Below are 25,031 nucleotides of genomic sequence, written 5' to 3'. Positions count from 1 at the left end.
TTTGGAGAACTGTTGACAAGCAAAGCAATGAACGAAACATGTATAATTGTTTCAAGTTTCTCATAAGTATATATTTTTTTAGCAGAACATTTGGAAAACAATGAATCTTTAGCAGGTAACTTCTGATGACCCAACTACCATATAACATCTTTGAAAAAAGCAAATGTTTAATTCACCCAAATTCTGTATTTAATTTCTTGTTGTAATAGAGCACATAATATCTCTCAACCAGACAAAAAAAAAGCAAATTAAGGGTCAAGTTCACATGTATTTAAGTGCCTATATGTGAGTACTGTTACAATGATGAAACATTAAAGTCATACATACCAATTATTATAAACTTAAGAAAAGGATATGGCTAAACCTCCTACACAAGGCTAAAAAGGTAGGTTCTGAGCAAATGCTTGAACTCTCAATCATCCGGATAAGCCTAAGCCACTCTAGTAAAAGATTCTAAAGACATGACCATTGGATCGCAAAAATAATGTACCCTAGATATATTTAGACAAACACTCAGAATCTCCATAATTCATGGTTGAAGAAATGACAACGGAGAGAAAGCCAATACCAGCTTAGAAGCTTCCAAAAATAAGAGAGGGGCAATCGTCCAGGACAAAATAATATACAAGAGGATTTTATAGGTGATATGAGTCCAAAAAGGTAACCAGTGCAAGCTCCATAGCATTGGCATGATATAGTAATATCTACATACCCCAGGAAGTAGCCAGGTAGCAGAATTCTGCACTAGTTGTAGTCAGTGAAGCTTAGCATCTGGCAACCCAGGTAAAGGGCATTGTAGTAGTCCAGATGTAAATAAACAGTAGGTGAGGCAGCTGATGGAAATAGATGCTTAATTTAGGGAAACATTCCTCAGATAATAAGATGATTTGAACATGGCAGATACATGGCCTTTAAGGGTAAACCAGTCTTCAAATATCACACTCAGATTATGCATGTTTGACACACATTCCAGTTTGTCATCACTCTAAGTAATATCTGGTGACAAAACAGGAGCAGTAGAATTATAAATGGTGGCAGTAGTTGTCATTGCAGTTGTCTTGCTGGTATTGAGTTTTAACTGATTATCAATCATCCAGTTGTGGATGTATTTCAAAATCCAAGACAAGTTTCCTTAGAGCTGCTACGGTAGAACCTTGAGGGAAAGAGAGGCAACGTTGTATGCTATCAGTGTAAGAATGGAAATGTAAACCTGTCCTTTGAATAACATCTCCCTAGTGGCAGCATATACATGATAAACAACAATGAATCTAGAATTCATCCCTGTGGTACTCCATATGTCAGAAGGAAAAATGAGAAGAAATTAACTCTGAACAAAACCTGCTGAGCATGACTAGTGAGAAAAGGCAAATCACTGTCATACAACACTTGGGATACTGCAATAGTAGATCAAACAATTGAGAAAATATGGTAGTCCACCATGTCAAACACTGAGGAGAGATCTGAAAAGGTCCAAGATGAAATAACATCACTGATCTCTTGTTGCTATATCATTAAAAGACCACTATTAGCAGAAACTGAAAAAATGTTTATTTTTATCTTGTCATATACTTCTAAACAATCAAACCTGCCTGCAGTACAATAAGCACATATTTTTAATTGTATTTATCCTAAGTGCCCTTGTAGGAGCAGTCATCCTGATGTGATTTTTTTCATGGAAAGACACTTTTGCTCAGAATTCACTTTAAGGCACAGCTGATGAGCTCTACTTTCTATCATCAGATTACAAGTCTATGCACTTAGAATGGAAGTTTGAGAATCCTCGGTAAAAGTGACAGCAATTGGTTTGCAGTGACTTGTGAATCTGTTTCCTATACAAGTGTTCCGCAGTCTGTAAAACAACCTTGCATAAATGTAAAGATATAACTTAAAATAACAATATCCTTTTAAAAAGTAAATTTTTGTGAATTTCTGGTCTTGTCTTTCTAATTACTTTCTTTCCTGGGTCAGCCAGAGTATTATATTTCCTGGTTTGTGAAGTTCAGTTAATTACTGAAGTTGGGCTTCTTCATCTTCATACAAGAAAAGGGGAGGAAAAGGATGCATCTGTCAGCAACAACAGACAGTAAAGAAAAGATGTGATTTTTGTTTTTTTTAGCCTGAATAGCTTTATGACACCCCTGAATACGAAATAACACAAAAGAGCAAAAGATACATTGCTATGTATGCCTTCCTTAACAAAAAAAGAGAGATCATCTAAGAGCAAGGGAGGCACATACCTAAATAAAATGTAATGATATTTCATTAAGCCACAACATGGTGTGGTCTAATGAAACTAATCAGGATAGACATGCCACACAGGGAAGGAAACTACTAAGTGAAGTTTTTTTTTTTTTATTGCAGACATATGGAGATGATCATTATGTAAGGAGAAAATACACTCTGGGGGAAAGAAATGTTTTGCATAAAGTTCTGCTTTAAATATTCTAGTGGGAGCAGTTTCAGTACTATACTAAGACTTAAAACCAAACTGGAAATTTCATTAATACTAAGGCAAGATTCCAGATGTGTATAAATAACCTTATCAAGGACATTACTGACAAAAGTGAAATTGGAAATAGGTCTGTAATTATCTATATTGTCATCATCTGACCCTACCTTATTAAGAATAGGACTAACCAAAGCCTCCTTAAAATATGTGGGACAAGGAGGTAGTCTGATAAAGAACTACATCTAGGACATCCAAGCAAGATGTTATACACCTGGTTGGACAGGGATTTAGTCCTCAGCTGGTTTTGTGCATACTGGAGACCAGTTTAATTAAGTCATCACACTCAATAATTTCAGATACAGACCAGGATCAAGACATCTTACACTGAACTGAACCACTGCATGCTCCTGAGAGTATGCTTGAGACAACACTAGACCTGCTTAAGTTAAGCCTAGATGTAAAGTATATCAGCATGTTCATATTATTTAGCAGACAAATAGTTCCTGGTAACAAAAGAAGATGGCTTGGTGATTGATTTGCTGTTGTTGAGATCTCCCAAGATGCAACTGCAGATTTCATTTTGGTTACCTTGGCCTGGTAGACAGAATAATGGCTATCAAACAGAAGCATGCCCTTCAGTAGGCATGTGTGGCACCATCTCTGCTCTAATCATCATCCCATTCACCTCATATAATGGAGATCAAGGATGTCCCATGGCTCACATGGCACAATATACATATCTTGTGGCTAAAAGATTGAGAGAGGACACCAAGGCATTGTTTCACACATCAACAGCTTCATAAATATCCTGTGTATTAAACTCTTACAACTGGTGATAGATAGTGAACACCAATGAATCAGGTATTACTTGATTCAAGTTCCTGCAAACCATCAAATACTGATCTAGAGGTGGAGGGAAAGCCATGTAGTGAATGAGGATGTGATCAGACCCTGTGACTGGTTCCACCTCCAAGTCACTAAGCATCACACCTGCATGAAACACCAAGTCCAATGTATGCTCATTTACATGAGTTGTGGACATAATGGCATGAGCAAATCTATTTCTCTCCATAATAAAGGAAAATTCTTTATCAAGATTCAAAAACTCCTCATCCACCTAAATGTTAAGGTCACCCAGAATTAACCATCTGGGTGACGATAACATAAAGAAGGAAAGAATATTTGTGATCTCTTGCACTGCAAGGTGATACTGATAGCTTGCTCTTGGTGTCATGATATATTTAATTAAGTTGGAAAGTACAGCTGAAATCTCTTTTAGACTAAGGAATAGGGGAAAATGATGTCATCCCAACTGCCAGGTTTCTCAGATCTAGTATGCTGCATAACCAAATATCCTGATGGCACACACATGGTGCCACAGTTAAAGTCTAGTTAGTTTTCAATAATGAACAGTGACAATGAGACATACAGATGGACGAATATCAAATACAGAAAAGGGAAATACATAGATTGAGATGGACAAGGTCCAGGGACTGGATGTCTTAACACCCACCCCAAGATTCTTTAAAATTCAAGGTAGGTCAATCAGTGTTGAACTTGTTTAATTTAACTCATGAGAGAGTCAAAGTATCTCTGGACTAAAGTAGTACATTGATGGTCTTCTGTCAAAAAGGGGAGAAAGAAAATATCAAGCAGCGACAGGTGGAGCAGCTTCATATCACATGTTAGTCTAGTAACTGAAAGTAGTAAACAATAGACTGGTTGCATGCCTGCCAGCAAATGGCTTAGTAGATTAAAGCCTGCATGTATTCACAACCATGGAGTTCTGCCATTCATTTTTAAATCAGTCTAATGACTAGGTAATTACAGAGACTGACGCTAGGAATTCAGAGAGTATATTTTTCTGGATTTCAGAAGAAAATCCTACAGTACAGTATCACTCTGAATGCTGATGGAACCCTAGAAGGAAAAGTGGGGTATCCAGAACAGTACGGCAGATAAGAAATCCACCGGATGAACAGATATCAGTGGATAGTAGTAATAGGATAATGTCCAGGAGCACAGCAAGATAAGCAGTGCACCACAGTGGTCAGTACTGGAATAAGTATTACTTAAAATCCTCAAGATATGAGTAGTAGTGGGGGCAAAAATATACTGACTCTATTCATAACATAAGGTACAGTGGTAATGAATGGAGTAGGAAAGGCAAAGGGGAGATCAGACCAGATACAATTCAGCAGCAAATTCAGAGAAAAGGAAATCTGGTTGGGAGAAATAGTGCAAAGAAAAGCCATCAAGATGGCTTGTATAAAAGTATAGATGAGGGAAAGCTGGAGAAACAAGGGATATATGCATTTGGAAAAAAGTAAACTGTTAGACTCATAATTCGGGCACAAAGGGGTGGTCTTGCTTTAATCAATACATAGAAAAATGAAGGGGTCATTAGTGGTCCACTGGAAAAGACACACATAAAGATGTAAGTACTACTTTGCAGCACCCATTCTTCATGCTGATGCTATAAGGTGGAATAGAACAAACAACTTAAACATTATCTCTGGCTGCATTGTAGAAGGGGTGAGTAAAGTGATGGTGAGGGCTATTGCACAGAGCAAGCTGCAACAAAGTGAAAACCTCAGTAAACATGTGGTTCCTTCTGTTATTGACTTACATGTTCTTATGTTGTAATTAATGCTCCCAATCTAAGGTTAGGCAGAAGCTAATTTTCTTTTTTCTTTTTTTTTTTTTTTTTTTTTGGTAAGTATAATAATGAATACGTTTTAATCTTTTGAAGATATAGTATCCTTTAATTTTAGACTGTTCCATTGGGGTAGAGGGATAAAGCCATAACTATGGCCCAGGCAGCCCTGGGTTTATTAGCAGCTCAAATGACTGACAGAGTGGCAGGGAGGGATGCGAGGGTGGAAGAGCATTTGACGATGATGCTTCTAAAGGGAGCATTCCAAAGTGTGGAGTTGCCCTTGGACATAGTCACTGAGCATGGGATGAGAAATGAAAGTGATTATGGCATTCAAAAGAAGAAGAAAAAAAAAACAGATGGATGCAAAGATGGCTGAGCACCCAGGATGTCCCTGGGATCAACGACCAGCTTCGGTGTTACTGGAGTAAGTCCGTGAGGGTAGGATATTAGTTGCTAGACCCAGACCCAGAATGGGCATGGAGCAATGGGGAGCTGGGCCAGTAAAATGTGGTCAAGGGCACCAGAAAGGAAAAAAAGAATCTTTTAATATTTAACAAGTTTATTAACACGTGTGTGTGTGTGTGTGTGTGTGTGTGTGTGTGTGTGTGTGTGTGTGTGTGTGTGTGCATGCATGTGTGTGCGTGTGTGTGTGTGTGTGTGTGTGTGTATGCGTGTGTGTGCGTGTGTGTGTGTGTGTGCGTGTGTGTGCGTGTGTGTGCATGTGTGTGTGCGTGTGTGTGCGTGCGTGTGTGTGTGTGCGTGTGTGTGTGTGTTTTCTTTTTATTGATAGCGCCACTGCTGGCAATTCTTAAAGAACTCCTGGCCACATAGTACAAGATAATGCCAAGGATTATTGGCATGAAGTGTCTTGTAATGTCTACTGAGAATTTTAATAAGAATTCTACTTCTTTATGCCACAGTTGCTCCAAAAGAACCACAGAACTAAAGTACAGAGAGCTACATCTAACCTAACATGTCATCACAGTGCAGTTCAGAAAGAAGCACCATTATGTGTGCAATTTGCATACTGCTGTGATACAATGTTGCTATGTACCTTAAGAAAACATGGACTGACCAATTGATGTAAGTCCACAATTCAGAACATTGAAGTGGTAATGAAGGGGGGTATAATAATGCATAAACTGCATATGGCATTGGACCTTGCCTGCTACAAATTTATTTAACTAGGAAAATCATGTATATTCTTGCAGGAGAGGGTATACTATATTTGAGGTCCACAGAAAACTAGTGCCATGCATTCCTCAATACTATGCATGTACCTTTCATTTAAGAACTAAGAGATGAAAAAGTGCCATATACTGAAGAGCCCATTAGCATTCCATTACCCTATGCTGTTTTGCAAGGTACAATAAGATGCTCACACCTTATGTCTTATTTAGTAATGCGATGGGGATAATGCAGGAACATTTATGAAAAACAACCGTCTAGTGCCATTCCCTAATAGTGCAAAATAAAGCAAAATGGATTTCTGGCTTGTGCCTTGATAAAAAAGCCTTTGTGAGTCTTAGCTACCTGTTAATTTGACACAGAGAACTCTGTCAGTTTAGTATAGAGGAGTAAGACTTTACGATGCCGACAAGGTTAGTTCATTAGTCCTTGGTTTGGTTCCCTTACCCTGTATTTTGAGTAGGTCACTTATTCAAACAATGTGATATAATCAGTCTTGAAAATGGCACACACACACACACACACACATATATATATATATATATATATATATATATATATATATATATATATATATATATATATATAAATGTCTTATACAAAAAGTTGACGTATTTGCAAAATTTTGAAAGAACTTTTGTAAAAAAATGTTTACCATTTTTTTGAGGCATACATAGGGATCATGTCAATTCAACACATTAAAACCACTTTCATCAAATGCCAGAGTAAGGCTTTTTTGGAAGAGTGGAGCTCCCCCTTAACCTTCCATATTGGGGACATTACTACACCCTGGTGTTTGCAAGTATTCTGAAGTCACACAACAGCACAGAAAATGAAAACTCCACTGTCACTGAAAGTTGTTTCAGTGTATTGACTTTTGGGCATTAGCACTCAACGAAACAGTGTTTGATTTCTTTTTTTTTTTTCTCAAATTTTTTTTTATTTTTCAAATACATTTGAATGAATTCCATAGTATTTATACCTAACATCTTAAATAACTATGTACACTATTTACATTATATTACTACATCCTGACAGTATAACAGATCTTAATGTATACAGTTACTTTATAAGTATGTCCAATCCATTATCAGAGTGTCTGATCAATTATTGTACAGTGTCAATCAAAGATAAGACTTTTCCCCAAGGGTTGTTGATAAATGGCTTTGGATAAATTCTTAGTTCTTTAATTTTAATTTCCAATAATGCTGTGATCTTCAATAAGCTGTAGAAGTCTTCCAAAGTTGGTATTATGTTTGTATTCCATCTTCTTGTTATACACTTTCTTGAAATTGCAAGTATAGTCCATACTAGATACATGTTTGACCTATTCAAATGAGGACCTTTGTTCACATTTAATAATACAAGAGCTTTAGTTAAATAAAATGATTCATTATATAAAGCTTGTAGAAAGTTATTAATACCATTCCAAAATGGCTTAATTTTAACACAATCAAAGAAAATGTGGTTCCAATCTGCATTATGTACTTGCTCACATCTCCAACATATTCCTTTTATGGAAGAACTAATTTTACTGATTCTGTCTGGGGTTAAGAATGCTCTGTGCAAGTATTTCCAATTAAAAACTTTCCAGTATTGTGTAAAGGATATATATTTTATCGATAATAAGATATTTGTTTTAATATCTTCAGTTAACTGTATTGAGTGTCCTTTTATTATATATTTCCAATATGAGGTTTTGGGTGTTGTTTTATAGTTTATCAATATTTTGTAAAATTTTGAAATACTGTTTCCCATGTCAAAGTCATTATATATGATTGCATATATGTATTTTGTAAAATTAGGTATTTCTTTAAAATGAAGAATTGTTAATTATTCTACTTAAATCTTGTGAATATGACAGAATACTCTGTAAAGCTAGCCAGTCCTGCTATGGAATTTTGTATGTTGTTTTTATTACTTGCATATCAAAACAAAGACAAAAGTACCAAATAACAAGAAATCACGAAAAGCACGAGCTGGATGCCAGATAATATAAAATGTATTGAGCGCTTTTGTCAAAATTACATATGACTTCCTCAGAATAACAATGACACTCATTCACATCTTATTTATAATACAATCAATTAACACATTAGCCATCTGTGGTATACTTCATGAATAAGTATAAATTTAAAGAAACAGATTCCCTTATACATAAAAACTACATAAAAAAATATAAAATATATTGAAACCTACTAATATACATATATAAACTCCTATGAAAACTATTATAAGGTAATTAATCAATCTTGTGCATAAAAATGCTAATTAAAAATGCAAAAAATGGTACAGTGCATAATCTAATTTCTTCTGTCAGCTAATTATAATAATCTTACTTATGGTATATGCAAAATTACAACAGTCATAATCAGCACTAAAAAAGAAAATCTGCTTTTAATTTTAAAAAGCTGATAAGAGAGACCATATCATTAAGTCCTGGACTAGTGGTGGCATTAACCCTCAATTGCCATAATAGTTCTTTAAATTCTAAAACTTGGTCAATAGGTCCACCTCTCTCATCCATTACCAACCCGCTCTCTTTTTGAAGAAAATTAAGCCAGAATTCTATAGTATTCTTTACTACAATTGACATTAAAGATTTATTTAATGTCATTCCACATAGTGAGGGCATTGAGTTGTTTTATGATTTTTTTATGCTAGCACACCTCATTTTCACATATAAAAATACTTAAACTTAGGACCTTGATAGAATTAGTTTTGGAGAATAGTTTTTTGACCTTTGAAGGACATCTATTTAAACAAAGGTCGGGAATAGCAATGGGGGCAGCCTGTGCACCAATTTTTGCTAATATAGTCTTGACTCAGTGGGAATTGTCAAAAACTTTTACATCAGAAGAGATGTCACATTGTAAATTTTATGGACGATACCTGGATGACATCCTAATTGTCTGGAATGGTAACCAGGACCAGTTGTCAGAATTTTTATTGTTTCTCAATTCTAGCACTACATTTTTGAAATTTACAATGGAGACACACACTGAACTCATTAGTTACTTAGATATACAGATTTGCAAGGACTTTGCTAATAATCAATTCTGTTCAACTATCTTCAGGAAGCCAACATACTCGAACACCCTTCTCCATTTTGAGAGCACCAAAAACGATCTCTGGTCAAGGGGCAGGGTGTGAGACTTGCCTGTATGATTAGTAAAATTGAGGATTGTCATAAGAAAATGGATGTTTTATTGAGTATGTTAATGAAGAGGGGGTATCCTGAAAATTTTGTGAAACCGTTACTGGAAGAAGTAACTAAAAAGAGAGTGGAAGGATATTTTTACCCTTTGTTAGGTTTAGATATCTCTAGATTGTGTGCACCATTGGAAAACAGTGTTCTGACAACTGCTTCCTACAAGAACGGGTTAATTTTCACATACACCCCACAATTCCCTCTGATTCTGGACATTATTGCCAAGAATTGGTTCATATTGAGAAGTGATGAGATGATTGGGGGGGGGGGCGAATAGGTGATGCACCTGTTATAGTATATAAAAAGGACACTAGTGTTAAGAATATAAATAAGATGTGAATGAGTGTCATTGTTATTCTGAGGAAGTCATATGTAATTTTGACGAAAGCGTTCAATAAGTTTTAGATTATCTGGCATCCAGCTCATGCTTTTCGTGATTTCTTATTACTTGCATATCTAAAACTTTTAGTTCTTTGATACATTGGAACCAACAAACAAATTCTTTCTGTTCCCAGGAATTAATAATTTCTCTATATATTTTATGTGGAAAGTTCTTTGTGACTATAAATGATGTTAAAATATCAAACCAGATTTTTAAATCTATATTTGCATTAATAATTTTTCTAAATGAGTCAATGTAATAATTAATCATATGAGTTTTAGTGGGGTTAGTTATATTATATTGCATACTAATACATAATATGTGCCATGGCAAATTGTATTTATCTGTTATTTGAGTTTTTTTTGTAAATCAAATTCATTTATTGATATTACAGTTAGTAATTATTTCCAATTTGCAGAGTAATTTGGACTTGTCAAATCTGAGATTGTTTTAGATACTGATGCTTTTATATAGTTTCAGTATCAGGAAAGTTTAATCCTCCCTGTTTCCATGGTCTGATATGATGTATTAAAGCTATTCTCTTTCTTTTGGGAAATCATAAAAATTTTATTAGGCATGAATTTATTTTTTTAAGTATATTCCTTTCTGGTAACAGTTGTATTGCCAAGGCTATATATAGGATCTTGGACAGTAAAACCATTTTTATTAACTGTAGTCTATCTTCAAATGTTAATATTATTTTGTTCCATTTTTTTCCACAGTGATTTTAATTGTGTTGCTGATATTATTGTAGTTTTTTAAACTAATTCATTATTATCCTTGCATAACCCAATTCCTAGATATTTTAAGGCAAATTCTTGTTTCCCTATGCTGTGATCCCCCTTAGTCTGCAGTTCTTATTTAAAAATAAAAATGTTGATTTTGATTTATTGAAATGGAGTCCTGAAGTCATGTGAAATTTGTCAATTAATATATCTAATTCTTCTAATGTCTCTTTTGTATTTGATAATGTTAGTAATATGTCATCAGCAAATTGCATTACTTTAGAATTGTATTGTTCATAAACATCTAATCCTCTGATTTTTATATTGTTATGAATTGAATCTGCCAATATTTCAATAGCCAGAGCAAATAGAATTGGTGACATGGGACATCCTTGTATAGTGCCCTTTGTATATGTATAGATTCAGAGGTAAAACAACTTAACTTGACATACGCTAAATTATTTGTATATATATTCTTTAGGAGATGAACAAAGGCTGCAGGAAATTCAAATAACATTAGGATTTTGTATAAATAGTCCCAATTTAGGGAATAAAAGGCTTTCTCTATATCTAAGCCAATTATGAATGTTTCTTTATTTTCTTTATTAACATAATCTATAAGAGAAATTATCCTTATAATATTCTCATGTTTGTGTCTATAATATATAAATCCAGTTTGATTGTTATTTATTGTTTTGGGTAGTGGTATTTTCATTCTGTTAGTTAATATTGCCGTAAATATCTTATAGTCATTATTTAATAATGATATAGGTCTATGCGAGGTACAAAGGTTTGGGGATTCATTTTCCATTAGGATTGGTGTGATTAAGGAATATCTCCAGGAGGGTGGTATTAAAGCTTGTGACTGAACTTATAATAGAGTTTTATGGAAGAGGGGTTGTATCTTTGAAGGAAAAAGTTTATATATTTCCATAATTATACCATCTATACCATGAAGCTTTATTATTTTTACCCTCTTTTATTGTATCTGTAATTTTTTTATAGGATATGGGTGCTTGCAGATCTTGTTTTAATTTTTCTGGTATTTTTTTTTAATATTAGAACATTTTTCATCTAGATTTAATTGATCAATATGTATATTTTCTTTTTGGAAATGTTTAATATAGTGATTTCTATAGGTATCAAGAATGTCACCTATATCCAAGACATTTTTTCCTTTCTTTTCATGGAAGATAATTTTAATGTCATTAGCTTTTGATTGTATTTTGATTCTTGTGGATAAATTATGTAGATATTTAGGAGAAGTGGCCAAGGTATTAAGTTTTAGTTTTTCCAAAGCTAAATGACTTTTATGTGTTAGAATTTCATTGTATTTATTGTTTAATACTTCTACTTTCTTTTTCATCTGCAAATGATTTTTATTTTTTCAGCCTTTACTGACAAAAGTTTGGATTGAAGATCTAATAATTCAGAATCCCATTCTCTGATTTTTTTATACCAAGTTAGTTTTTTACCATATATGTAAGCTTTTAATGAGTCCCATATCATTATTTTATTTATCTCAGTGGTGTAATTAATATCTAAGAAGAACTGTAATTCAGATAATAACCAGGGTTTAAACTCTTTAATTTTAGTTATATATGCTGGAATTCTGGAGGTAAAGATTAATGGGTTGTACCCATTTTGAAGTTTTAGTATTGATGAATTGTGGTCTGAAAAGGGACAGGGAGTGATTGAGAAAGTAATGATTTTAGAGTGTAAGTCATGGGCAGCAAATATTTTATCTATTTTAGTTTGGGTACCAAATCTGTGATCTTGATGGGAAAACAACAAAGATTTATCTTCTTTAAATTTGAAAGTATCGACAAGATGAAATGATTCTACCCACTTGTTTAAAGCTTTTCATACAGCAGATGTATGCAGCGGTCTTTTATTTGTAGTTTCAGAAATATCAAATATAGAATTAAAATCTCCTCCTAATATTAAGTTGCCTTTTTAATTATTGGAAATGAAATCCAAGTGTTTTTAACAGTTCCTGTTCCAATGCCTGGGAACTAGTATAGATTGGCTAGGGTCCATATTCTGTTATTATATTTAACTATTACTAATGCCATAAGGCTTTCTTTATCTTCATACTTATAAATTATTTCTGGGTTAATCACATTTGTTTTCCATAAAATTGTTGCCCCTTTTGTCTTTGTCTTATAAGTGGATTGTGCCAATATCATATATTCCTTTGGATTCCATTTGTAATTGTCATTTGTTTTGAAATTAGTTTCTTGAAGGAAGACAATTTGTGCTTTGTGCAGTTTTAAATATTTCAGTAGAGTTGATCTCTTGCTAGAAATTTTTAAGTCATTGGTATTTAAAGATAATAAAGTTAAATCCATCTTAGGTTATTTAGACTATGTATTTGTTGTTTTATTGTGACTATTAAACATTTTCCTCTGATAACTATAAAGTATATGTTTGAGTTTTTAAAGGAAATTAACCATTTTATACTTTGAGTGTTTACCAATAAAGTAATGTTTTGGTCAGGCATACTAAAATGTTTTTGTGAAATAACAAATTTAAATTAATAAATTTAACAAAATTAAGATTTGCACTAGCCATGGAATGAAAATCATTCCTAATCTGTTGGATAAACCTAAGTCCATCAGATTATCACTCATACCTTGACAATCCAGAACATCTGAGCTCCATAAATTGAATTATCATATGGAGAATATCTGTAATAGGAACAAGCAATATTGATATTATTTTGAACAGCTATAGTACTATTGTAGATTAAACTGAATTCTAATACAATATGAATGTCTACTTATTGTATATGCGATTATTTACATAAAAGATAGATGACAAGCAATTCAACCATAGTAAAGTAGGATGTATCATATATAAAACCTCAGTAAAAGATTATAGCACACAGTTATTTAACATATTCACTCTTATTGATGAAGTCTTTCAAAACGTATTACTTAATATATATAGATGGTAATAATATTTATACCTAATGTTTATAATACAATGTATTTTACTGGATATATCAGAAGTTATATTTCATTGTTTGCCAGCATTTATGTAATCACTTTGTTTGTTGCTAACTTACTTAAAGCATCAAGTTTGTTTTATATGAACATTGATGAAAGTTAGTGCATTTTAATTATCAGTGCATCCCTCTTCCCTCCATTTCCTACACATAAGGATTATCATATCTGTCATTTCTTATTATAACATGAGTGAAATTATAGGTTAAAAACAAAAAAAAAATCACTTATTGTGTTTGATTACAAATTCCCTTTCCATATTTATAAATTGCCATGTTATGGCATATACTGTTACCTTGGTAAAAGCTTAAGTATTATGTATGGTCAAAATGGGTTACAAAACCACAATTCAAGTTAAAGCAATTCTATGACTTGTTATGCACATTTACTTATATGAGAAAATCATCATGCTTCCCCTTGATGTTCAATATAGTGTATGTCATTTATAATAAGTTAAAACAGTAGTGTTCTTATACACAAGTCCATGTTATTAAACTGAGTATCTATTGTCAATTTAATACTATTTGTTGAGAATATGATTGTTACATTATGTGACATTTCAAGTTCAGGCTTCTATTGTTTCTCTTGAACAACTTTGTCAGTTTAATGTCATGTATAAAGCATTAGTTACCTTGGTAACCACTTATGTATTATATATGGTCAAGATGGGTTACAAAAACTACAATTCAAGTTAAAGCAATTACATGACTTGTTATGCATATTTAATTATTTAAGAAAATCATAATGCTTCCCCTTGATGTTCAATGTAGTGTATGTCATTTATGACAAGTTAAGACAGTAGTGTTATTATACACAAGGCCATGTTATTAAACTGTGTGTCTATTGTCATTTTAATACTACTTGTTCAGAATATGATTGTTACATTCTGTGACATTTCAAGTTCAGGCTTCTATTGTTTCTCTTGCACAGCTTTGTCAGTTTGATGTCATGTATAAAATATTTGTTACCTTGGTAACCGCTTAAGTATTATATATGATCAAGATGGGCTACAAAAACTACAATTCAAGTTAAAGCAATTACATGACTTGTCATGCATATTTACTTATATAAGGAAATCATCATGCTTCCCCTTGATGTTCAATATAGTGTATGTCATTTCTGATAAGTTAAGACAGTAGTGTTGTACACAAGCCCATGTTATTAAAATCTGCCTTTAATATCTAAATTCAGCAGACTGCTTCATCTGATATGACGATTATATATTTTGTATCTAGATTTACTAAAATCATATATTACATAACTATTGTGTGTGTGTTTTTATTTATTTATGTATTTTGGCTGTTGTTTAGTTATTTGAGGGACCACAAGCTGTAATGCTTATTCTTATTATTAGCTCCTTCCAAGCATGTTTATATAGTCCATAGACTTTAAATTATGAGACCCTTCTAGTTTCTTATTTGTTATAAGTATATTTCTATCCTTACATACACACATATCAGTACTTCAAGCATGGGCAACAGTGCCCATCCAGTTTTGCCAGAATACTATTCACTAGTCCATGTGGTGTGTTTCCAGGCTGTTCTTAAAATATCCAAACCAATATTTGTCCTGTTCTACTTTATCAGCCTGTTCCTTGCAGTGGACATTCTGCCAGTGAACTGCTCAACACACCTTCCTTTCCCACAGATATTTCTATGAAGGAAAACTGATGACTCTCTAGCACTTCCCAGCAACACCAAACACCCCTAGAATCAGCTATCCCCATATGCCCAAAACGTACAAGCAAGTTCACCTCCCAGACCACTGTAAAGGGTACTGCACAAGACCAAGTGCTCTTAGTCTTTCACAATAATTCAGACTTCCACTCTTATGTAAGTCCTTAATCTGTTTGGACCAAAATACATTTTGAATATAAAATTGTGCTTATTTTTTTTTTTTTTTTTATCAAGAATCAAATTAATGAGCTAAACAAAATGTAGGGAGACCATCAATATGTGTTCATGTGGTTTAAAACAGCCCTTTTATTATAGATATATTTTTTAAACCAAAAACTTCATTGCCGAGAATCATCTCGAAGGCTCCTCAGAGCCTTTAAGCATTATCATCACTCTGTCTCCGTTACCATAGCAACCCGGGAGTGTCTGTTTCTGTTAGTGTGTCTGTACTGTATACCAGAGGCTCGCGATGCACCTGAAGCAAAGCTTCACTTCACTGCAACTTCAAGTCTAAATTCCCTCACTTTCAGCAAGGCAGCAGCCAGGAAAAAAACGGAGAGCAAACAGATAAAAAAAAAACCTCCCAACAAGCTGCCACAACAAGAGATAACACATTCTTCCAGCTGTCCCACCTCTCACTCAGCAGATGTATAAACAAACTATTCTCTTCCAAAATATCCCAAATCACAGTTTTATCCACTCCCTTCCCCTGGATCCAGGCTAAAACACCAAATGTCTCTTCCTAATACACAAGCATCACTAAACCTCGATCACAAGCCATAACCTACAGCTTCCCAGACACGAAAATGGCAACATACAACAGCTGCCAGACACATCTGCATCCACAGACACCATGTCAGGCTTAATCAAACAGCACTCAAGGCTATGATACCTGCCATAATTGATATTAACTATGTTTAGACAGAATAATAATGACATTTGTACTAGTTGCCAGACACGCCTGCATCCACGCACACCATAGCAGTATTGATCAAACAGAACTCGAGGCTATGATACCTGCCATAATTGATATTAACTATGTTTAGATAGAATAATGATGACATTTGCACTAAGAGCTTGCTATTGTTATTTAACCAGGATATATATGACATTTTTAAATCATACTTTAACTGAAGAAGGCATTAGTCTCCATGACAGCATTTTTTTTCAAAACACTCTACTGTTACTGCTATTATATATGATGTTAAATTGTTACATTTGAGTCTGAACTCTGATGAATGGTACCTTGTTGAATTAGTTAATTAATTACTTAAATTATTATATGTAAAATCAATGAAAAATGAACAAGATAAGTATTCATTGAGTTCAAGCAGGGGAATAGAAATTTCTATGTATGTATTATATGTTGCTTTGTTTGGCTTATATATAATGTAAATAGTAACCCATCTTGACTTACCTTTGTTTGTGAAGAATTATTGGACTCTTTGAACATTCTGAATAAATCATTATAGTTTCTCAGTTGTTTAGGAAACCCTCCTTTTTTTAAATAAAAACAGATGTCAAGTGATGTACCATATCAGTTGATATTCTGAGAGATATAGTTGTAAGAGTTATTTTTTTGGGACAGCTATCTTGGAATCAGTTTTTTGTTTCTTCCTTCTAGCATCAGTCCAAGGATTTGTTTCTTTTATTCTTTTAAGAGTAGGGGCCATCCATTTCATTTCTTCTGGGATAGACACTATATTGTTGTTTTTGATGAATATAGTAGCTTCTTCTAAGTCATTAAAGGTTCTCATCTCATTGGCAAAAATATTTTTATCTTGGCTGGAAAGGCCAGCTGTGCTTTAATGTTGTTTTGTTTCAACAGTTTTATTATTGGCCAGACGTTTTCCTTTGTTCTAGTATTCTGGAAGAATAATTATTGTCAAACCTTATCAGGCTTTGATTGTATTTTAAGGGTGATTTTTTCCAAGCAGATATTAATATTAGTTCCTTGTCCAGAAATGAAAGAAATTTTATAACTATGGATCTAGGGGGAGTATTTGTTGAGTTAGAAGCAGGTTTCCTCAGTACTCTATGCGCCCATTCAATTCCAAATGAAAGTCCCTCTTTCAAGTCTAAAAATTCAGGAATCCAGGTTGTTAAGGATGTAATGTCTTCTCCTTCAGTGTTTTCAGGCAGACCAAAGATCCTTATGTTGTTTCTCCTTTCCCTGTTTTCTAAGTCATCTATTTTGTTAAGCAGCCATATATTCTGTTCAAGCAGAAATTCTTTTGGAATTCTTCCTCTTTGAGTCTCCCTTCAATGTCATTTAGAGCAGTCTCTATATTTGTTATTTTTGTATGGTGTTGCTGTAATAGTCCCTTAAGAGTATCAGTCTGTTCTTGAGAATTTAATTTGAGGTTTTCTCAGTCATTTTTAAAGCCATCCATCTTCAAAGATAGTTCCTGTAAGGTAAATGTCATCAGCTGCAGTTCTTTTTTCAAAGCAGCATTTGGATGAGAATTCCTTGAGTTGTTCATATTCAGTGACTCAATATATCTCTAAGTTACTTGACAGCAAACTTTTTGTATATCTCCACCAAAATTGATATTTATGTAGTTTAGTAGTTTAGCTATAGATTTCTGACATTTTAAATTTGAAAATAATAAAATTTTCCCATATTATTATACTAGTTTATGGAGCTCTCAAAATTCACTGCTCTCAGTTGGCCATCTAAACTCTGCCCCAGTGTTTGATTTTTTGACATGCTCCATGGATCTCTACCAATGCTTGTGCACAAATCAAGTTTTGAACAGCAGTTTGGATTATAAAATAGATCCCAGTGTAGTAAATATGTTTCCCCAGACATGATTCATACAATGATGCCAATTGTTTATTATACTCACTATCCTGCTTTACTTAACAGAATTTTACCTCCTTTATATTCAGATATATGTATACTGTTGTGTCTTAATTATTTCTCTTTTTGTAACACATGGCTACTGGAACTTCTCTTCGAAATGTTAGCTTTGCTTTTTATCACGTTATTTATGTGTACACACAGACACTTTAGATGGTGGGAGATACTCCACAGATGCATTACTGACATCCATTCCCTTACCAGCAAATAACAGGCTCTACTTAAAAGCAATAAGAAAAAGAACAGGAACATCCTTAATGGGGTACATATCTGCCCAACTCTGGAAGCCTTAGGCCAAACTGATGGACTTTCAGATATTCCCATATACTGAGGTATGATACTAAATGAAGAACTAAATGTGTTATCGCCTTTGTACAGTGATACCAATGACCCTGTGAAGGTGGAGCCAGTTCAACCAAGGAAAAGGGTGCAAATCTGTAGCAACTAGCCAAGACACTGGATCTTCACCTATGGCAGAAATCCCTATGGTTATGATTATTGCAACAGAGAACTATAAGTAGAACATCTAAAAATGTCAGTAACTACTAACTTCAAATCCTTTTCCATTATAAAGTCAAGTATGGGAGGTAAGTCTTCCCTGATTCCTTCCATGTAGAGTTCTGAGCATCCCATAGTTACCTCTGTCTTCTGTATTGCGTTGTTTTTTTTTTCTGTAAAGTGGCTGAAATGGTTCACTGAAGGATTAGTCCATCACCCCATTATTAAACATTCATTAGAAAATATGCTTCACTTTAAACCATTCACTATTAAAGAATGACTGTTCTTCAACAGGGTATTAATGTGCAAGTAAAGCCCAGAAAAAAAAAAACAAATCTGATGCTTTGGGGTAGCAGATTAAGTCCCCATGAAGCACAAACTAAAAAAAAAAAAAAAACCAGCAACAGCTGCTATCTTGTTTACACTCTCTAAACACATCTGTTTATTGAGGATCAAATAAAAAAATAAGCAAACAAAACAACTAAAGTAGTAAAAGTAACAACAGTACTTCCACTTTAATTTACCCTCAATGACTGCAAATTAAAACCCCATGTTTAGCAAACATTGTAAAAAAAGAATAAAGTAAAAGTAATGTAATGGTGCATGTGCTTATGTGTGTGTGTGTGTGTGTGTGTGTGTGTGTGTGTGTGTGTGTGTGTGTGTGTGTGTGTGTGTGTGTGTGTGTGTGTGTGTGTGTGTGTGTGTGTGTGTGTGTGTGTGTGTGTGTGTGTGTGTGTGTGTGTATCAAACAATTCTACAGGCAGCCCATTTTCAGTGTAATAATAACCTCCACTTTGGGCATTACAGACAAATAATGGACCTTCCAGAGCTGTGAAGGCCATCTACCTCTGACATCAAGCCTCCCAACACCCTGATGCAATGCCCACTATCTCTGGCATTATTGCTTGCATAGATACATAAGTATTTTAGATAGCTATCTGTGAGGTTGGCGCGTCTCATGAAAGTTGTATGTTTGATGGGATCTGACAACACTCTTAGTACTGGAATAGTTTCAAGATCATGACCAGTTGGTCATCAATAAAGCCTGACATCTGTATGTTGGGTTCAGCAAAAATCAGTTCAATAAACTACACCTACTGACCTTGGTTTGCTGTTGCTGCTGTTGCTTAGTCTGAGCTTTTGTTAGGTCTGACTCCCTTGTTAACTATTATATTATGAACACTTCAAATAGGGAAGCTTATCTGTTTACTGCATTTTACTAACTGGGTAAATTCCACTGAGGTAGTGTTTCTTCTACTGGAAGATACAAGTAATTAAGTCTATTATATCTGCTACTTAAAACAATTCAGTACAATGCAATAACTCCGGAACATTTGCATATACTGCAACCATCAGAATTTATCAGTTAATAATTTTATTTATTTCAAATTTGTTCATACACTGTCTCTGTGAACCTCCCTCAAATCACAGAACAGTCCTTGAGCTCTAGATAGCAAAAAGGTATTTCATGCCTTCCTATTAAAAAATACATTGCACTATATAAAAGCAGAGTATTATACTCTAACAAATTAATACACTTACAATAACCAATATTAGTTTCTGTGTATTATTCTTTTGTTATTGAGCTGATCAAGTACAATATTAATTGACTCATCTTTATGTACGTCTGTCAAATGCCATATATAGCAATACTAATGAGATATTTAAAGTAAGCAGCATTTTCAGGTTTGATGCCCCTCCCCCCCCAGGTAGGTGTAGGCATCTCCAGCAAGGTGCTGGCCTCAGTGCTTTATGAATGGCGGTCTTGTGACTAATTAGTCTCTCATTAACAAGGCATTTTATAGAACTATGGACTATGAAGTCGTTTTGAGGTAGCAAACATACTTCCAGTTATAGTGGTGGTTTTCCTGATTTATTATTTAATAAAAAAAGGAAGGAGTATGCCTGAGAGAGAAGGGGGTTGGAGTGAGTGAGAGAGAAGCAACAGATAACTGAGAAGAGGCTGAAGGTTACTATAGTCCACAGTTAAATCATATCACTTTAGCAAGGATTAAAAAGACCACGAAGAGAAGTCAAAACATCATATGGGCACTGACAGGAAACTGAGATACTCTTTGTAAAAGGGTTTGGGTTTAGTAGTACTTCAGGATTCTTCTTTTGGTCAGGAAAAGAAGATATGAAGATTTTATACTGAAAGAAAGAGAAATTGGATTTAATACCTGAGATAGGATATAAATGTATCATCATTAACTAAATGTTTACTAATTATTTTTCTTATTTATAAATTCCTAACTGACCACAGAAATGTAACAGTATGATCAGATAGTCATAAGGAAGGTTATGAAAAAGCAAAGCCAGATTGTACTATAACATACCAAGGTTTATGCTATGAGCCACTAATAAATAGATATATCCTATAGACCCAGGTATGGGTCTTTCATCTTTAACATAGATACTGTCTGCTTCTGGGAAAAAAATACCACAAGCATTAGTGCATCCCTGAAAGAAGCTGCTATGTTGAGTGGATCTAGCAGTCAAGCAATTAAGAAAAATGAATAAGTCAATTTAAAATGTATTTGTGATTATTAATACATAAAGACATGATAGACTAGTGGACCATTAAATTATTTCCTGCTAGCACTTTCTTTAGTGTCAAGTCCCAGCCAGCTTTACAGAGATTCATAATGTTTATTCTTAATGTCAGAAATGGTACAGCAGTGAACATGCAGGCTCTACACAATAAATTACTTTTAAAATAAGCCATTGGACAGTATGCAGTCAAGCTTTGGTAAAGGTCAGTACTTTACCAGTGATATACATTTACTGACTACTTTCTGTATGTATTATCTTGACTGAATATTAAAACAGCATTGAATAGCTGTATTAATTTTCTTGCACATAATTAATTTCAGTCATTTTTTTCCTTATTTTGTGAAAATCTAGATGTATAAGTGCAGGAGGGTTACATCAGGAAGGACAGCTGGTGTAAAAGTTTTGCTAAATGACATATGCGGACAACGATACAGATTTCCATACTGGATTAGTTGAGGCCAGGATTAACAATGACTGCCACCAGTACTGTTAGCCACCAAGGTGTTGGTGGAAATTGGGCTACCGTTGGCCGAAGGAAAAGAAGAATAGGGTAAGAAGGCAGGAAGAGAGGAGGAAGGTTAGAAGTGTGATAATGAGGGTAGGAACTTTGAATGTTGGCAGTATGACTGGTATAGGGAGAAAGCTAGCTGATATGATAGAGAGAAGGAAGGTTGATATACTGTGCATGCAAGAGACCAGATGGAAAGGGAGTAAGTCCAGGTGTATTGGAAGCTGGTTCAAATTATTCTATCATGGTGTGGATGGGAGGAGAACTGGGGTAGGGGTTATCCTGAAGGAACAGTATGCCAAGAGTGCTTTGAAGGTGAAGACAGTGTCAGGTAGAATGGTTTATGAAGCTGGAAATTGATAGTATGATGATGTATGTTGTTAGTGCATATGCTGTGCAATTTGGGTGTGCAATGAATGAGAAAGATACATTTTAGAGTGAGTTGGATAAAGTGGTGGTGAGTGTATCCAAAGGTGAGAGTGTGGTGATAGGACTGCCTTTCAATGGGCATGTTGGTGAAGGGAACAGAGGGGATGAGGAAGTGATGGGTAGGTATGGTGTTAAGGAGAGGAATGCAGAAGGTCAGATAGTAGTGGATTTTTTGAAAAGGATGGACATGGCTGTGGTGAATACATATTTTAAGATGAAGGAGGAGCATAGGGTAACATACAAGAGTGGTGGAAGATGCACACAGCTGGATTATATCCTATGTAGGACAGACAGTTTGAAGGAGATTGGAGGCTGTAAAGTAGTGGCAGGGGAAAGTGTAGTTAGGCAGCATAGGATGGTGGTCTGTAGGATGAAGTTGGTGATCAAGAAGAGGAGGAGGAGTGTGAGAGCAGTGCCAAGGATCAAATGGTGGAAGTTGAAAAAGGGTGATTGTGAGGTGGAGTTCAGGGAAGAGTTAAGACAGGCACTGGGTGGCAGTGAAGAGTTACTGAATAGCTGGGTAACTACAGCAGAGCTGGTAGGAGAGGCAACTAGAAAAGTGCTTGGCATGGCATCTGGACAGAGGAAGGAGGACAAGGAGACCTGGTGGTGGAACGAGGAAGTACTGGAGAGTATACAGAGAAAGAAGTTAGGGAAGAAGAAGTGAGTATGTCAGAGAGATGAAGAAAGTAGACAGGGATATAAGTAGATGAGGTGTATGGCAAAGAGAGAGGTGGTGAAGGCTAAGGATAAGGCATATGGAGAGTTGTATTAAAGGTTGGACACTAAAGAGGGAGAAAAGGACCTGTACTGATTGGCTAGACAGAGGGACCGAGCTAGGAAAGATTTGCAGCAGGTGAAGGTGATAAAGGATAATGAGGGAAACATACTCAAAAGCGAGGAGAGTGTGTTCAGGAGATGGAAAGAGTACTTTGAGGGGCTGATAAATGAGGAGAATGCGAGAGAAAGAAGGTTGGATGATGTGGGGATAGTGAATCAGGAAGTGCAATGAATCAGCATGGAGGAATTAAGGACAGCTATGAAGATGATGAAGAATGGAAAGGCTGTTTGGTCCAGACAACATACCTGTGGAAGCATGGAGGTGTTTAGGATAGATGGCAGTGGAGTTTTTAACTAGATTGTTTAATGAAATCTTGGAAAGTGAGAGGATGCCTGAGGAGTGGAGAAGAAGTGTTTTGGTACCAATGTTTAAGAATAAGGGTGATGTGCAGAGCTGTAGTAACTACATAGGGATAACATTGATCAGTCACAGCATAAAATTATGGGAAAGAGTAGTGGAAGCTAGGTTAAGAAGGGAGGTGATGATTAGTGAGCAACAGTATGGTTTCATGTTAGGAAAGAGTACTACAGATGTGATGTTTGCTCTGAGAGTGTTGATGGAGAAGTACAGAGAAGGTCAGAAGGAGTTGCATTATGTCTTTGTGGACTCAGAGAAACCATGTGACAGGTTGCCTAGAGAGGAGTTGTGGTATTGCATGAGGAAGTCGGGAGTGGCAGAGAAGTATGTAAGAGTGGTACAGGATAGGTATGAGGGTACTGTGACAGTGGTGAGGTCTGTGGTAGGAGTGATGGATGCGTTTAAGGTGGAGGTGGGATTACATCAAGGATCAACTCTGAGCCCTTTCATATTTGCAGTGGTGATGGACAGGGTGACAGACAAGATCAGACAGGAGTCCCCATGGACTATGATGTTTGCGGATGACATTGTGATCTATAGTGAGAGTAGGAAACAGGTGGAGGAGACCCTGGAGAGATGGAGATATGCTCTTGAGAGGAGAGGAATGAAGGTTAGTAGGACTAAGACAGAATATATGTGTGTAAATGAGTGGGAGGGTAAAGGAATGGTGATGATGCTGGGAGTAGGGTTGGGGAAGATGGATGAGTTTAAATACTTAAGATCAACAGTTCAGAGTAACAGTGAGTGTGGAAGAGAGGTGAAGAAGAGAGTACAGGCAGGGTGGAATGGGTGGAGAAGAGTGTCAGGAGTGATTTGTGACAAACAGGTACCAGTAAGAGTAAAAGGGAAGGTCTACAAGATGGTAGTGAGACCAGCTATGTTAAATGGGTTGGAGATGGTGGCACTGACAAAAAGGCAGGAGTCAGAGCTGGATGTGGCAAAGTTAAAGATGTTAAGATTTAGATTGTGCATGACAAGGATGGATAAGATTAGGAATCAGTATATTAGCGGGTCAGCTCAAGTTGGGCGGTTTGGAGACAAAGCCAGAGAGGCAAGATTACATTGGTTTGGATGTGTTGAGAATAGATGCTGGGTATATGGGGAAAAGGATGCTACGGATAGAGCTGCCAGGTAAGAGGAAAAGAGGAAGGCCTAAGATAAGGTTTATGGATGCGGTGAGAGAGGACATGCAGGTAGTTGGTGTGACACAGCAAGATGCAGACAATAGGAAGAAATGGAAACAGATAATCCACTGTGGTGACCCCTAATGGGAACAGCCGAAAGAAGAAGAAGTGCTACACGAGTCTGACAGGTTGATAAATGGCCTTTTGAAGGGTGGTAATGATGGTGAAACAGTTGTGAACTGTAACAATTTAAACACAAACTCTAGGATTTTCTTGAAGGAGCTAAGCTGATAGCGGAATCAAAATTACTATGGTAATTACTTATGGGTTTCCTACAGGTTACACTACATTTGTGTTCTTCCTGACATCCTCAAATAATAACTCAGTAAAGCCTTACATTTTCTTTTACTTTTTCTGAGGACTAGGAGAATTCTCAAGAGAATCTGTGGTTAGACTTAGCAAACAGTTATTCTCTGTAAAATGAACCACAAAGGCACAATTTACTTAAAACACTCGATGGTTAGACCAGAGGAGTCACAAAGCAGACTAATAATATGGCT

At 35.3% G+C, this 25,031-nt stretch overlaps 1 protein-coding gene across 1 annotated transcript in view; it reads right to left on the bottom strand.

The window, feature by feature from the left end:
- LOC122815360 (solute carrier organic anion transporter family member 1C1-like) overlaps positions 1 to 25,031 on the bottom strand; it is a 536,466-nt gene that overhangs the window by 374,832 nt on the left and 136,603 nt on the right. The window lies entirely within an intron of this gene.

This window comes from Protopterus annectens, chromosome 11.part0 (genome assembly GCF_019279795.1).
Source record: "Protopterus annectens isolate FY-2018-M chromosome 11.part0, PAN1.0, whole genome shotgun sequence".
In the NCBI taxonomy this organism is placed as follows: domain Eukaryota; kingdom Metazoa; phylum Chordata; order Ceratodontiformes; family Protopteridae; genus Protopterus; species Protopterus annectens.
The sequence above is the reverse complement of the archived record's forward strand: the minus strand, read 5'-3'. Positions and strand labels throughout refer to the sequence as shown.